Source organism: Arachis hypogaea, chromosome 10 (genome assembly GCF_003086295.3).
Source record: "Arachis hypogaea cultivar Tifrunner chromosome 10, arahy.Tifrunner.gnm2.J5K5, whole genome shotgun sequence".
Lineage (NCBI taxonomy): Eukaryota > Viridiplantae > Streptophyta > Magnoliopsida > Fabales > Fabaceae > Arachis > Arachis hypogaea.
The window spans coordinates 36,161,019-36,175,293 of NC_092045.1; the positions used below are offsets into that span (position 1 = coordinate 36,161,019).

Here is a 14,275-nt window from a genome sequence, read left to right on the forward strand (position 1 = left end):
TGTTGAGTGTCACTAATGTTGTCGACAACTCTCCATCTCTTATGTTAGCTCCCACGTTAACCAAGTTAACGTGGGAGTTAACGTGGCTCTTTGCACCTTAGGCCAACGTTAGTGACAATGTTGAGTGTCACTAACGTTGGCTTCTCTTCCCCCTTTAACGTTAGAGGCCACGTTAACTAGGTTAACGTGGCTTCTAACGTGGCCATTTGTGAGCAATTGCCAACGTTAGTGACAATGTTAAGTGTCACTAACGTTGGCTCAACTTCTCTTCTCCACGTTAGAGTTCACGTTAACTTAGTTAACGTGACTCTTTAACGTGGGCATTGATGGCTTTTGAGAGTGTTTTTGGCAATCACTTTTCTCCTTAACTTTGCAAGTTACCTCCCATTCCTTGCTTCCTTTGGTCCTGAAATCAAGCAATAGAGTGCATCAAAGTTCTAGTCCACATCATGGGTAATGCAATATACAATTTTGTCATTAAAATCATGCAAAATCCACATGAAATAATGTAAAATGCACAATGTATGCTTGAATCAAGGTCTGAGTGAATATTTGCCCAAAACTAACTTATTTCCTAAGAAAATGCATGAAATTACCTAAAAATGGTAAAGAAAAGGTCAGTGAAACTGGCCAAAATGCCCTGGCATCATGATGAGCGGATAATTTGTACGCTTTTTGGCATTGTTTTTAGTATGTTTTTAGTAGTTTGAGTTGAGTTTTTAGTACATTTTTATTAGTTTTTAGTTAAAATTCACTTTTCTGGACTTTACTATGAGTTTGTGTGTTTTTCTGTGATTTCAGGTATTTTCTGGCTGAAATTGAGGGACCTGAGCAAAAATCTGATTCAGAGACTGAAAAGGACTGCAGATGCTGTTGGATTCTGACCTCCCTGCACTCGAAGTGGATTTTCTGGAGCTACAGAAGCCCAATTGGCGCGCTCTCAACAACGTTAGAAAGTAGACATCCTGGGCTTTTCAGCAATATATGATAGTCCATACTTTGCCCAAGATTTGATGGCCCAAACCGGCGTTCAAAGTCACCCTCAGGAATTCCAGCGTTAAACGCCGGAACTGGCATCAAAATAGGAGTTAAACGCCCAAACTGGCATAAAAGCTGGCGTTTAACTCCAAGGAGAGTCTCTACACGAAAATGCATCAATGCTCAGCCCAAACACACACCAAGTGGGCCCGGAAGTGGATTTTTATGTCATTTACTCATCTCTGTAAATCCTAGGCTACTAGTTCTCTATATATATAGGACCTTTTACTATTGTATTATCATCTTGGTTCTTCTGGTTCCTTCTCTGGGGCGAAACCAATGATCACTTTTGTTCTTATGTATTTTCAACGGTGGAGTTTCTACACACCATAGATTAAGGTGTGGAGCTCTGCTGTACCTCGAGTATTAATGCAATTACTATTGTTCTTCCATTCAATTCCGCTTGTTCTTTATCTAAGATATCACTTGTTCTTCAACTTGATGAATGTGATGATCCGTGACACTCATCATCATTCTCACCCATGAACAAGGTGACTGACAACCACTCTTGTTCTACAAGCGATCAAGGCTCTAGTGAATATCTCTTGGATTCTTTAATCGGAATCTTCGTGGTATAGGCGAGAACTGATGGCAGCATTCAAGAGAATCCGGAAGGTCTAACCTTGTCTGTGGTATTCTGAGTAGGATTCAATGATTGAATGACTGTGACGTGCTTCAAACTCCTGAGGGCGGGGCGTTAGTGACAGACGCAAAAGAATCACTGGATTCTATTCCGGCCTGATTGAGAACCGACAGATGAATTCCGCTATGCTGTGACAGAGCATATGCAATCGCTTTCACTGAGAGGATGGGAGGTAGCCATTGACAACGGTGAAACCCTACACAAGCTTGCCATGGAAAGGAATAAGAAGGATTGGATGAAGACAGTAGGAAAGCAGAGAGACGGAAGGGAAGGCATCTTCATGCGCTTATCTGAAGTTCCTACCAATGAATTACATAAGTATCTCTATCTTTACCTTTGTGTTATTTTCGTTCATCACCATTACTATTTGAGTTTGCCTGACTAAGATTTACAAGATGACCATAGCTTGCTTCAATACTAACAATCTCCGTGGGATCGACCCTTACTCGCGTAAGGTTTATTACTTGGACGACCCAGTGCACTTGCTGGTTAGTTGTGCGAAGTTGTGTAATGCCATGGTATTGAACACCAAGTTTTTGGGGTTCATGACCGGGGGATTATGAGAGTTGTGAAAAGTATTGTTCACAATTTCGCGCACCAAGTTTTTGGCGCCGTTGCCGGGGATTGTTCTAGTTTGGACAACTGACGGTTCATCTTGTTGCTTAGATTAGGTATTTTTTTTTTCAGAGTTCTTAAGAATGAATTCTAGTGTTTCAAAGTGATGCTCTTATCATCACCAAAGCTGATTGATCTTCATCAATTTAGCTCTTGAATGCAATGTCCTGCTGAAGCTTGGCCGGCCATGTCTAATTCCTTTAGACTAAAGCTTTAGACTAACATTGCATGATTCCTGGAATTCTCATTGAGAACTTTGATATCTTTTTCCACTTAATTTTCGAAAAACACAAAAAAAATTACAAAATCATAAAATCCAAAAATATTGTTTAGGTCTAGTGTCTCATCTTAAGTTTAGTGTCAATTGCATGCATTCATTCATATGTATTAAGGATTTTCAAGTGATTCTTGATAATTTTCGTGCTCTGATCTTTGAATTCAATTGACTTGAGTGTTTTGTGTGTCTCATATGCATTTTCATCCTGTTAGTGTCAGTAGTATACAAACTGCTAAGTTTGGTGTCTTGCATGCATTGTTATTTGAATTTAGTTGCATTTTGATTATTAAAAAAAAATCCAAAAATATTTTTAATTTGTGTCTTCTCAAGTCAATAATACAGAGAATTGAAGATTCAGAACATACAGCAGAGGAATTGCACAGAAAAAGCTGGGCGTTCAAAACGCCCAGTGAAGAAGGACAGACTGGCGTTTAAACGCCAGCCAGGGTGCCTGGTTGGGCGTTTAACGCCCAAAAAGGTAGTGCATTGGGCGTTAAACGCCAGAATGTGCACCATTCTGGGCGTTTAACGCCAGGATGGCACAAGGGGGAGGATTTTGTTTTCAAATCAATTTTTTTTTCAAGTTTTCAAAGTTTTTCAAAATCAAATCTTTTTCAAATCAAATCTTTTCAATCAAATGTTTTTCAAAATCAATTTCTTTCCTTTTTCAAAGATACTTACTAACAATTAATGATTTGATTGAACATTTTTTGCCTTTTCTGTTGAGGAAGGTTTTATGTTTGAATCATATCTTTTCTTGTTAGGCAAGTCATTAATTTTTAAAATCATATCTTTTCAAATTGTTTTCAAATCATATCTTTTAAAATTGTTTTCAAATCATATCTTTTTAATCACATCTTTTTCAAAATAAGTTTTCAATCAAATCTTTTTAATTTCTAATTTCAAAATCTTTTTCAAAAATCACTTGATTTCTTTTCCACTCTTATTTTCGAAAATCAATTAAGTGTTTTTCAAAATGTTTTCAAAATCTTTTACTTAAATTTTCGAAAATTACTTCCCTTCTTCTCACATCCTTCTATTTATGGACTAACACTATTCCTTAATGCAAAACTCGAACTCCATCTTCTTTGATAAGTTCGAATTTTCTACCTCTGTCTTCCATTTTTCTTCCTCTGACACCTCAAGGAATCTCTATACTGTGACATAGAGGATTCCATATTTTCTTGTTCTCTTCTCTTTCATATGAGCAGGAGCAGAGACAAAGGCATTCTTGTTGAAGCTAACCCTGAGCCTGAAAGGACCTTGAAGCGAAAGCTAAGAGAAGCTAAAGCACAAATCTCTATGAACGGAGGTGGTTGTCAGGCACACGTTCATAGTTGAGGACCTAACAGAAATTTTCAAGGAAGAAGAAGCCATGGCAGCCGAAAACAACAACAATGCAAGGAAGGTGCTGGGTGACTTTACTGCACCTACTCCCGATTTCTATGGGAGAAGCATCTCTATCCCTGCCATTAGAGCAAACAACTTTGAGCTTAAGCCTCAATTAGTTTCTCTAATGCAACAGAATTGCAAGTTCCATGGACTTCCATTGGAAGATCCTCATCAGTTTTTAGCTGAATTCTTGCAAATCTGTGACACAGTCAAAGACTAATGGGGTTGACCCTGAGGTCTATAGACTGATGCTATTCCCTTTTGCTATAAGAGACAGAGCTAGAATATGGTTGGACTCTCAACCTAAAGAAAGCCTGGACTCTTGGGAAAAGCTGGTCAATGCCTTCTTGGCAAAGTTCTTTCCACCTCAAAAATTGAGTAAGCTTAGAGTGGAAGTCCAAACCTTCAGACAGAAGGATGGTGAATCCCTCTATGAAGCTTGGGAAAGCTACAAACAATTAATCAGAAAATGTCCTTCTGACATGCTTTCTGAATGGAGCATCATAGGTATTTTCTATGATGGTCTCTCTGAACTATCCAAGATGTCTTTGGATAGCTCTGCTGGAGGATCTCTTCATCTGAAGAAGACGCCTACTGAGGCTCAAGAACTAATTGAAATGGTTGCAAATAACCAATTCATGTACACTTCTGAAAGAAATCCTGTGAACAATGGGACTAGTCAGAAGAAAGGAGTTCTTGAGATTGACACTCTGAATGCCATATTGGCTCAGAACAAAATATTGACTCAACAAGTCAATATGATTTCTCAAAGTCTGTCTGGAATGCAAAATGCACCAAGCAGTACTAAGGAAGCTTCATCTGAGGAAGAAGCTTATGTTCCTGAGAACCCTTCAATAGAAGAGGTGAATTACATGGGAGAACCCTATGGAAACACCTATAATCCTTCATGGAGGAATCATCTAAATCTTTCATGGAAGGATCAACAGAGACCTCAACAAGGTTTCAATAACAATAATGGTGGAAGAAACAGGTTTAGCAATAGTAAGCCTTTTCCATCATCTTCTCAGCAACAGACAGAGAGCTCTAAGCAGAATACCTCTGACTTAGCAACCATGGTCTCTGATCTAATCAAAACCACTCAAAGTTTCATGACTGAAACTAGGTCCTCCATTAGGAATTTGGAAGGACAAGTGGGTCAGCTGAGCAAGAAAATTACTGAACTCCCTCCTAGTACTCTCCCAAGCAATACTGAAGAAAATCCAAAAGGAGAGTGCAAGGCCATCAACATGGCCGAATTCTGGGAGGAAGAAGAGGCAGTGAACGCCACTGAGGGAGACCTCACTGGGCGTCCACTGGCTTCCAGTGAGTTCCCCAATGAGGAACCATGGGAATCTGAGGCTCAAAATGAGACCATAGAGATTCCACTGGACTTACTTCTGCCATTCATGAGCTCTGATGAGTATTCCTCCTCTGAAGAGGATGAGTATGTCACTGAGGAGCAAGTTGCCAAATACCTTGGAGCAATCATGAAGCTGAATGACAAGTTATTTGGAAATGAGACTTGGGAGGATGAATCCCCTTTGCTCACCAAGGAACTGGATGACTTGTCTAGGCAGAAACTGCCTCAAAAGAGACAGGATCCTGGGAAGTTTTCTATACCTTGTACCATAGGCACCATGACCTTCAAGAAGGCCTTGTGTGACTTAGGATCAAGTGTGAACCTCATGCCCCTCTCTGTAATGGAGAAATTAGGGATCTTTGAGGTGCAAGCTGCAAAAATCTCACTAGAGATGGCAGACAACTCAAGAAAACAAGCCTATGGACTTGTAGAGGATGTTCTGGTAAAGGTTGAAGACCATTACATCCCTACTGATTTCATAGTCCTAGAGACTGGGAAGTGCATGGATGAACCCATTATCCTTGGCAGACCCTTCCTAGCCACAGCAAAGGCTGTAATTGATGTTGATAGAGGAGAATTGATCATTCAAGTGAATGAAGAATCCTTGGTGTTTAAGGCCCAAGGATATCCCTCTATCATCATGGAGAGGAAGCATGAAGAGCTTCTCTCAAAACAGAGCCAAACAGAGCCCCCACAGTCAAACTCTAAGTTTGGTGTTGGGAGGCCACAGCCAAACTCTAAGTTTGGTGTTGAACCCCCACATTCAAACTCTAAGTTTGGTGTTGGGAGGTTCCAACACGGTTCTGAGCAGTTCTGAGGCTCCATGAGAGTCCTCTGTCAAGCTAATGACATTAAAGAAGCGCTTGTTGGGAGGCAACCCAATGTTTTATAGTTAACTATTTTCTTTTGTTATTTTATGTTTTTGTAGGTTGATGATCATAAGAAGTCACAAAATCAATTGAAAAAGCAAAAACAGAATGAAAAATAGGAAGAAAAACAGCACACCCTGGAGGAAGAATTCACTGGCGTTTAAACGCCAGTGAGGCTAGCAGTTGGGCGTTTAACGCCCCGTCTGGCACCATTCTGGGCGTTTAACGCCAGAAAGGGGCACCAGACTGGCGTTAAACGCCAGAAAAGGGCAAGAACCTGGCTTTAAACGCCAGAAAGGGGCACCAGCCCGGCGTTTAACGCCAGAAATGGCTCAAAACGTGATTTTGAGTGCCATTTGGTGCAGGGATGACTTTTTCTTGACACCACAGGATCTGTGGACCCCACAGGATCCCCACCAACCCCACCACTCTCTCTTTCTTCTTCACCCATTTACCAATCACCTCAATACCTCTTTCCCAAACACCCTTCACCCATCAAAACCCATCTTTCTCTTCACCACTCACACCCTAAACACTACTTCTTCCCCCTTTTGACCGAACCACACAACCTCCTCCATATCCTCCATTTTCTTCTTCTTCTACTCTCTTCTTTCTTCTTTTGCTCGAGGATGAGCAAACCTTTTAAGTTTGGTGTGGTAAAAGCATTGCTTTTTGTTTTTCCATAACCATTTATGGCATCCAAAGCCGGTTCAACTGAGAAGGCATGACCTCAAGCCCATCACTAAGAAAAAAAAAAGATGGAGCAAACAAGAGACCCCTCTCATCATGAGATCCCTGAGATACCTCAAGGGATGCACTTTCCTCCACAAGACTATTGGGAGCAACTAAACACCTCCCTAGGAGAATTGAGTTCCAACATGGGATAACTAAGGGTGGAGCATCAAGAACAATCCATCATCCTTCATGAGATTAGAGAAGATCAAAGAATCATGAGGGAGAAGCAACAAAGACAAGGAAGAGACATTGAGGAGCTCAAGCACTCCATAGGATCTTCAAGAGCAAGAAAGAGCCGCCATCACTAAGGTGGACCCGTTCCTTGATTTCCTTGTTATTTATTCTTCTGTTTTTCGAATTTTATGCTTATGTTTATCCATGTTTGTGTCTTGTGATCATTAGTGTCTTAGTGTCTATGCCAAAAAGTTATATGAATCCATCACCTTTCTTAAATGAAAACTGTTTTTATCACAAAAGAACAAGAAGTACAGGATTTCGAATTCATCTTTAAAACTGGATTAATTAGTTTGATGTGGTGGCAATACTTTTGTTTTCTGAATGTATGCTTAAACAGTGCATATGTCTTTTGAATTTGTGGTTCATGAATGATAAAATTGTTGGCTCTTGAAAGAATGATGAAAAAGGAGACATGTTACTGAGGATCTGAAAAATCATACAAATGATTCTTGAAGCAAGAAAAAGCAGTGAATACAAAACAAAATGGGGAAGGAAGCGGAAAAAAAAAGGGGGAAAGAGAAAAAGAAAGAAAAAGAAAGAAAAAGAAGGAATAAAGTTGTGATCCAAGGCAATAAGAGTGTGCTTAAGAACCCTGGACACCTCTAATTGGGGACTTTAGCAAAGCTGAGTCACAACCTGAAAAGGTTCACCCAATTATGTGTCTGTGGCATGAATGTATCCGGTGGTAATACTGGAAGACAGAGTGCTTTGGGCCACAGCCAAGACTCAATAAGTAGCTATGTTCAAGAATCATCATACTTAACTAGGAGAATCAATGACACTATCTAGATTCTGAGTTCCTAAAGAAGCCAATCATTCTGAATTTCAAAGGATAAAGTGAGATGCCAAAACTGTTCGGAGGCAAAACGCTACTAGTCCCGCTCATCTAATTTGGAGCTAAGTTTCATTGATAATTTGGAGTCTATAGTATATTCTCTTCTTTTTATCTTGTTTGATTTTCAGTTGCTTGGGGACAAGCAACAATTTAAGTTTGGTGTTGTGATGAGCGGATAATTTGTACGCTTTTTGGCATTGTTTTTAGTATGTTTTTAGTAGTTTGAGTTGTGTTTTTAGTACATTTTTATTAGTTTTTAGTTAAAATTCACTTTTCTGGACTTTACTATGAGTTTGTGTGTTTTTCTGTGATTTCAGGTATTTTCTGGCTGAAATTGAGGGACCTGAGCAAAAATCTGATTCAGAGACTGAAAAGGACTGCAGATGCTGTTGGATTCTGACCTCCCTGCACTCGAAGTGGATTTTCTGGAGCTACAGAAGCCCAATTGGCGCGCTCTCAACGGCGTTGGAAAGTAGACATCCTGGGCTTTCCAGCAATATATGATACTCCATACTTTGCCCAAGATTTGATGGCCCAAACCGGCGTTCAAAGTCACCCTCAGGAAATCTAGCGTTAAACGCCGGAACTGGCATCAAAATGGGAGTTAAACGCCCAAACTGGCATAAAAGCTGGCGTTTAACTCCAAGGAGAGTCTCTACACGAAAATGCATCAATGCTCAGCCCAAACACACACCAAGTGGGCCCGGAAGTGGATTTTTATGTCATTTACTCATCTCTGTAAATCCTAGGCTACTAGTTCTCTATATATATAGGACCTTTTACTATTGTATTATCATCTTGGTTCTTCTGGTTCCCTCTCTGGGGCCGAAACCAATGATCACTTTTGTTCTTATGTATTTTCAACGGTGGAGTTTCTACACACCATAGATTAAGGTGTGGAGCTCTGCTGTACCTCGAGTATTAATGCAATTACTATTGTTCTTCCATTCAATTCCGCTTGTTCTTTATCTAAGATATCACTTGTTCTTCAACTTGATGAATGTGATGATCCGTGACACTCATCATCATTCTCACCCATGAACAAGGTGACTGACAACCACTCTTGTTCTACAAGCGATCAAGGCTCTAGTGAATATCTCTTGGATTCTTTAATCGGAATCTTCGTGGTATAGGCGAGAACTGATGGCAGCATTCAAGAGAATCCGGAAGGTCTAACCTTGTCTGTGGTATTCTGAGTAGGATTCAATGATTGAATGACTGTGACGTGCTTCAAACTCCTGAGGGCGGGGCGTTAGTGACAGACGCAAAAGAATCACTGGATTCTATTCCGGCCTGATTGAGAACCGACAGATGAATTCCGCTATGCTGTGACAGAGCATATGCAATCGCTTTCACTGAGAGGATGGGAGGTAGCCATTGACAACGGTGAAACCCTACACAAGCTTGCCATGGAAAGGAATAAGAAGGATTGGATGAAGACAGTAGGAAAGCAGAGAGACGGAAGGGAAGGCATCTTCATGCGCTTATCTGAAGTTCCTACCAATGAATTACATAAGTATCTCTATCTTTACCTTTGTGTTATTTTCGTTCATCACCATTACTATTTGAGTTTGCCTGACTAAGATTTACAAGATGACCATAGCTTGCTTCAATACTAATAATCTCCGTGGGATCGACCCTTACTCGCGTAAGGTTTATTACTTGGACGACCCAGTGCACTTGCTGGTTAGTTGTGCGAAGTTGTGTAATGCCATGGTATTGAACACCAGGTTTTTGGGGTTCATGACCGGGGGATTATGAGAGTTGTGAAAAGTATTGTTCACAATTTCGCGCACCACATCACAACACCAAACTTAAAGCTTGCTTGTCCCTAAGCAAGTACTGGAATAAGAGAATGATGAATGGAATCTCCAGAGAAATGAGTCATTCTTGTGGAGGTCATATTACTGATTTTATGGTGGTTTCTTGCATAGCAACTTAGGTTCATTCCACTACTGGCTTTCAGACCTTTATCATCTCCTAAAATACTCACTTTGTTATATCCCATGAGACCTTTATTTATTGATCCTTTTATTGTTATTTCAAGGGCTTATTTGTGTTTTTAGGCTAAGTATTTTGTAAGGGGGCAACTCTTTAGGATAAGCTTTCAGCCAACACTCCCGAACCAGTTGGTTCAAGGTGCTAGGTGTTGAAGCACCCCTAAGGACTTACTTGCTCAAGTCTCTCCCCCATACATACTGGTGCACGAAATTGTGATCAATACTTTTCACAAATCAAATAATCCCCGGTAACGAATCCAAAAACTTGGTGTTCAATACCATGGCATAAACACAACTTCGCACAACTAACCAGCAAGTGTACTGGGTCGTCCAAGTAATAAACCTTACGCGAGTAAGGGTCGATCCCACAGAGATTGTTGGTTTGAAGCAAGCTATGGTCACCTTGTAAATCTTAGTCAGGCAAACTCAAATGGGTATGGTGATAAACGCATATAACATAAAGATAAAGATAGAGATACTTATGTAATTCATTAGTAGGAATTTCAGATAAGCGTATGAAGATGCTTTCCCTTCCGTCTCTCTGCTTTCCTACTGTCTTCATCCAATCCTTCTTACTCGTTTCCATGGCGAGCTTAAGCAAGGGTTTCACCGTTGTCAGTGGCTACCTCCCATCCTCTCAGTGGAAATGTTCAACACATCCTGTCACGGCACGGCTATCCATCTGTCGGTTCTCGATCAGGCCGGAATAGAATCCAGTGATTCTTTTGCGTCTGTCACTAACGCCCCGCCCTCAGGAGTTTGAAGCACGTCACAGTCATTCAATCATTGAATCTTACTCAGAATACCACAGACAAGGTTAGACCTTCCGGATTCTCTTGAATGCCGCCATCAGTTCTAGCCTATACCACGAAGACTCTGATCTCACGAAATGGCTAGCTCGGTTGTCAGGCGAGCACTCGGTTGTCAGGCGATCAACCATGCATCGTGTATCAGGAATCCAAGAGATATTCACCCAATCGAAGGTAGAACGGAGGTGGTTGTCAGTCACACGTTCATAGGTGAGAATGATGATGAGTGTCACGGATCATCACATTCATCAAGTTGAAGAACAAGTGATATCTTAGAACAAGAACAAGCGGAATTGAATAGAAGAACAATAGTAATTGCATTAATACTCGAGGTACAGCAGAGCTCCACACCTTAATCTATGGTGTGTAGAAACTCCACCGTTGAAAATACATAAGAACAAGGTCTAGGCATGGCCGTGAGGCCAGCCTCCCAATGATCTAAGAACTAGATGTCCAAAGATGATCAAAGGATCTAAAAATAATCCAAAGATGAAAATACAATAGTAAAAGGTCCTACTTATAGAAAACTAGTAGCCTAAGGTTTACAGAGATGAGTAAATGACATAAAAATCCACTTCCGGGCCCACTTGGTGTGTGCTTGGGCTGAGCATTGAAGCATTTTCGTGTAGAGACTCTTCTTGGAGTTAAACGCCAGCTTTTGTGCCAGTTTGGGCGTTTGACTCCCATTTTGGTGCCAGTTCTGGCGTTTAACGCTGGGATTTCTGAGGGTAACTTTGTACGCCGGTTGGGCCATCAAATCTTGGGCAAGGTATGGACTATCATATATTGCTGGAAAGCCCAGGATGTCTAATTTCCAACGCCGTTGAGAGCGCGCCAATTGAGCTTCTGTAGCTCCAGAAAATCCACTTCGAGTGCAGGGAGGTCAGAATCCAACAGCATCTGCAGTCCTTTTTAGTCTCTGAATCAGATTTTTGCTCAGGTCCCTCAATTTCAGCCAGAAAATACCTGAAATCACAAAAAAACACACAAACTCATAGTAAAGTCCAGAAAAGTGAATTTTAACTAAAAACTAATAAAAATATACTAAAAACTAACTAGATCATACTAAAAACATACTAAAAACAATGCCAAAAAGCGTACAAATTATCCGCTCATCACAACACCAAACTTAAATTGTTGCTTGTCCTCAAGCAACTAAAATCAAATAAGATAAAAAGAAGAGAATATGCAATGAATTCCAAAAAACATCTATGAAGATCAGTATTAATTAGATGAGCGGGGCTTTTAGCTTTTTGCCTCTGAACAGTTTTGGCATCTCACTCTATCCTTTGAAATTCAGAATGGTTGGCTTCTTTAGGAACTTAGAATCCAGATAGTGTTATTGATTCTCCTAGTAAAGTATGATGATTCTTGAACATAGCTACTTATTGAGTCTTGGCCGTGGCCCAAAGCACTCTGTCTTCCAGTATTACCACCGGATACATACATGCCACAGACACATAATTGGGTGAACCTTTTCAGATTGTGACTCAGCTTTACTAGAGTCCCCAATTAGAGGTGTCCAGGGTTCTTAAGCACACTCTCTTTGCCTTGGATCACAACCTTATTTCTTTTCTTTTTCTTTCTTTTTCTTTTTTTTTTCGAATATATTTTTTTTTCATTGCTTTTTCTTGCTTCAAGAATCATTTTTATGATTTTTCAGATCCTCAGTAACATGTCTCCTTTTTCATCATTCTTTCAAGAGCCAACATTCATGAACCACAAATTCAAAAGACATATGCACTGTTTAAGCATACATTCAGAGAACGAAAGTATTACCACCACATCAAAATAATCAAACTGTTATAAAATTCAAAATTCATGCAATTCTTTTCTTTTTCAATTAAGAACATTTTTCATTCAAGAAAGGTGATGGATTCATAGGACATTCATAACTTTAAGGCATAGACACTAAGACACTAATGATCATAAGACACAAACATAGACAAACATAAGCACTAAAATTCGAAAAACAGGAAAATAGAGAACAAGGAAATTAAAGAACGGGTCCACCTTAGTGATGGCGGCTCTTTCTTCCTCTTGAAGATCCTATGGAGTGCTTGAGCTCCTCAATGTCTCTTCCTTGTCTTTGTTGCTCCTCTCTCATGATTCTTTGATCTTCTCTAATTTCATGGAGGATGATGGAGTGCTCTTGATGCTCCACCCTTAGTTGTCCCATATTGGAACTCAATTCTCCTAGGGAGGTGTTTAGTTGCTCCCAATAGTTTTGTGGAGGAAAGTGCATCCCTTGAGGTATCTCAGGGATCTCATGAAGAGTGGGGTCTCTTGTGTGCTCCATCCTCTTCTTAGTGATGGGCTTGTCCTCATCAATAGGGATGTCTCCCTCTATGTCAACTCCAACCGAATAACAGAGGTGACAAATGAGATGAGGGAAGGCTAACCTTGCCAAGGTAGAAGACTTATCTGCCACCTTATAAAGTTCTTGGGCTATAACCTCATGAACTTCTATTTCTTCTCCGATCATGATGCTATGAATCATGATAGCCCGGTCTATGGTAACTTCGGACCGGTTGCTAGTGGGAATGATTGAGCGTTGGATAAACTCCAACCATCCTCTAGCCACGGGTTTGAGGTTATGCCTTCTCAATTGAACCGGCTTCCCTCTTGAATCTCTCTTCCATTGGGCGCCCTCTTCACATATGACTGTGAGGACTTGGTCCAACCTTTGATCAAAGTTGACCCTTCTAGTGTAAGGATGTTCATCTCCTTGCATCATGGGCAAGTTGAATGCCAACCTTACATTTTCCGGACTAAAATCCAAGTATTTCCCCCGAACCATAGTAAGATAATTCTTTGGATCCGGGTTCACACTTTGATCATGGTTCTTGGTGATCCATGCATTGGCATAGAACTCTTGAACCATTAAGATTCTGGCTTGTTGAATGGGGTTGGTAAGAACTTCCCAACCTCTTCTTCGGATCTCATGTCGGATCTCCGGATATTCACCCTTTTTGAGTGAAAAAGGGACCTCGGGGATCACCTTCTTCAAGGCCACAACTTCATAGAAGTGGTCTTGATGCACCCTTGAGATGAATCTCTCCATCTCCCATGACTCGGAGGTGGAAGCTTTTGCCTTCCCTTTCCTCTTTCTAGAGGTTTCTCTGGCCTTGGATGCCATAAATGGTTATGAAAAAACAAAAAGCAGTGCTTTCACCACACCAAACTTAAAAGGTTTGCTCATCCTCGAGCAAAAGAAGAAAGAAGAGAGTAGAAGAAGAAGAAATGAGGAAGAAGGGAATGGCTTTGTGTTCAGCCAAAAGGGGGAGAAGTGGTGTTTAGGTTGTGTGAAAATGAAGGAGTGAAGATGGGTTTATATAGGAGTGGGGGGAGGATGAGGGTTCGGTCATGTATGGGAGGGTTTGGGTGGGAAAGTGGTTTGAATTTGAATGGTGAGGTAGGTGGGGTTTTATGAAGGATGGATGTGAGTGGTGAAGAGAAAGATGG

General features: G+C 40.7%; 1 non-coding gene across 1 annotated transcript; it reads right to left on the reverse strand.

Annotated features, from left to right (window-relative positions):
• Positions 1-4,345: 4,345 nt before the first annotated feature.
• On the reverse strand, positions 4,346-4,453 carry LOC112718711 (small nucleolar RNA R71). Its single transcript, XR_003161038.1, has one exon. It is a non-coding gene; the product is annotated as a small nucleolar RNA R71 (small nucleolar RNA).
• Between the last annotated feature and the right edge of the window lie 9,822 nt (positions 4,454-14,275).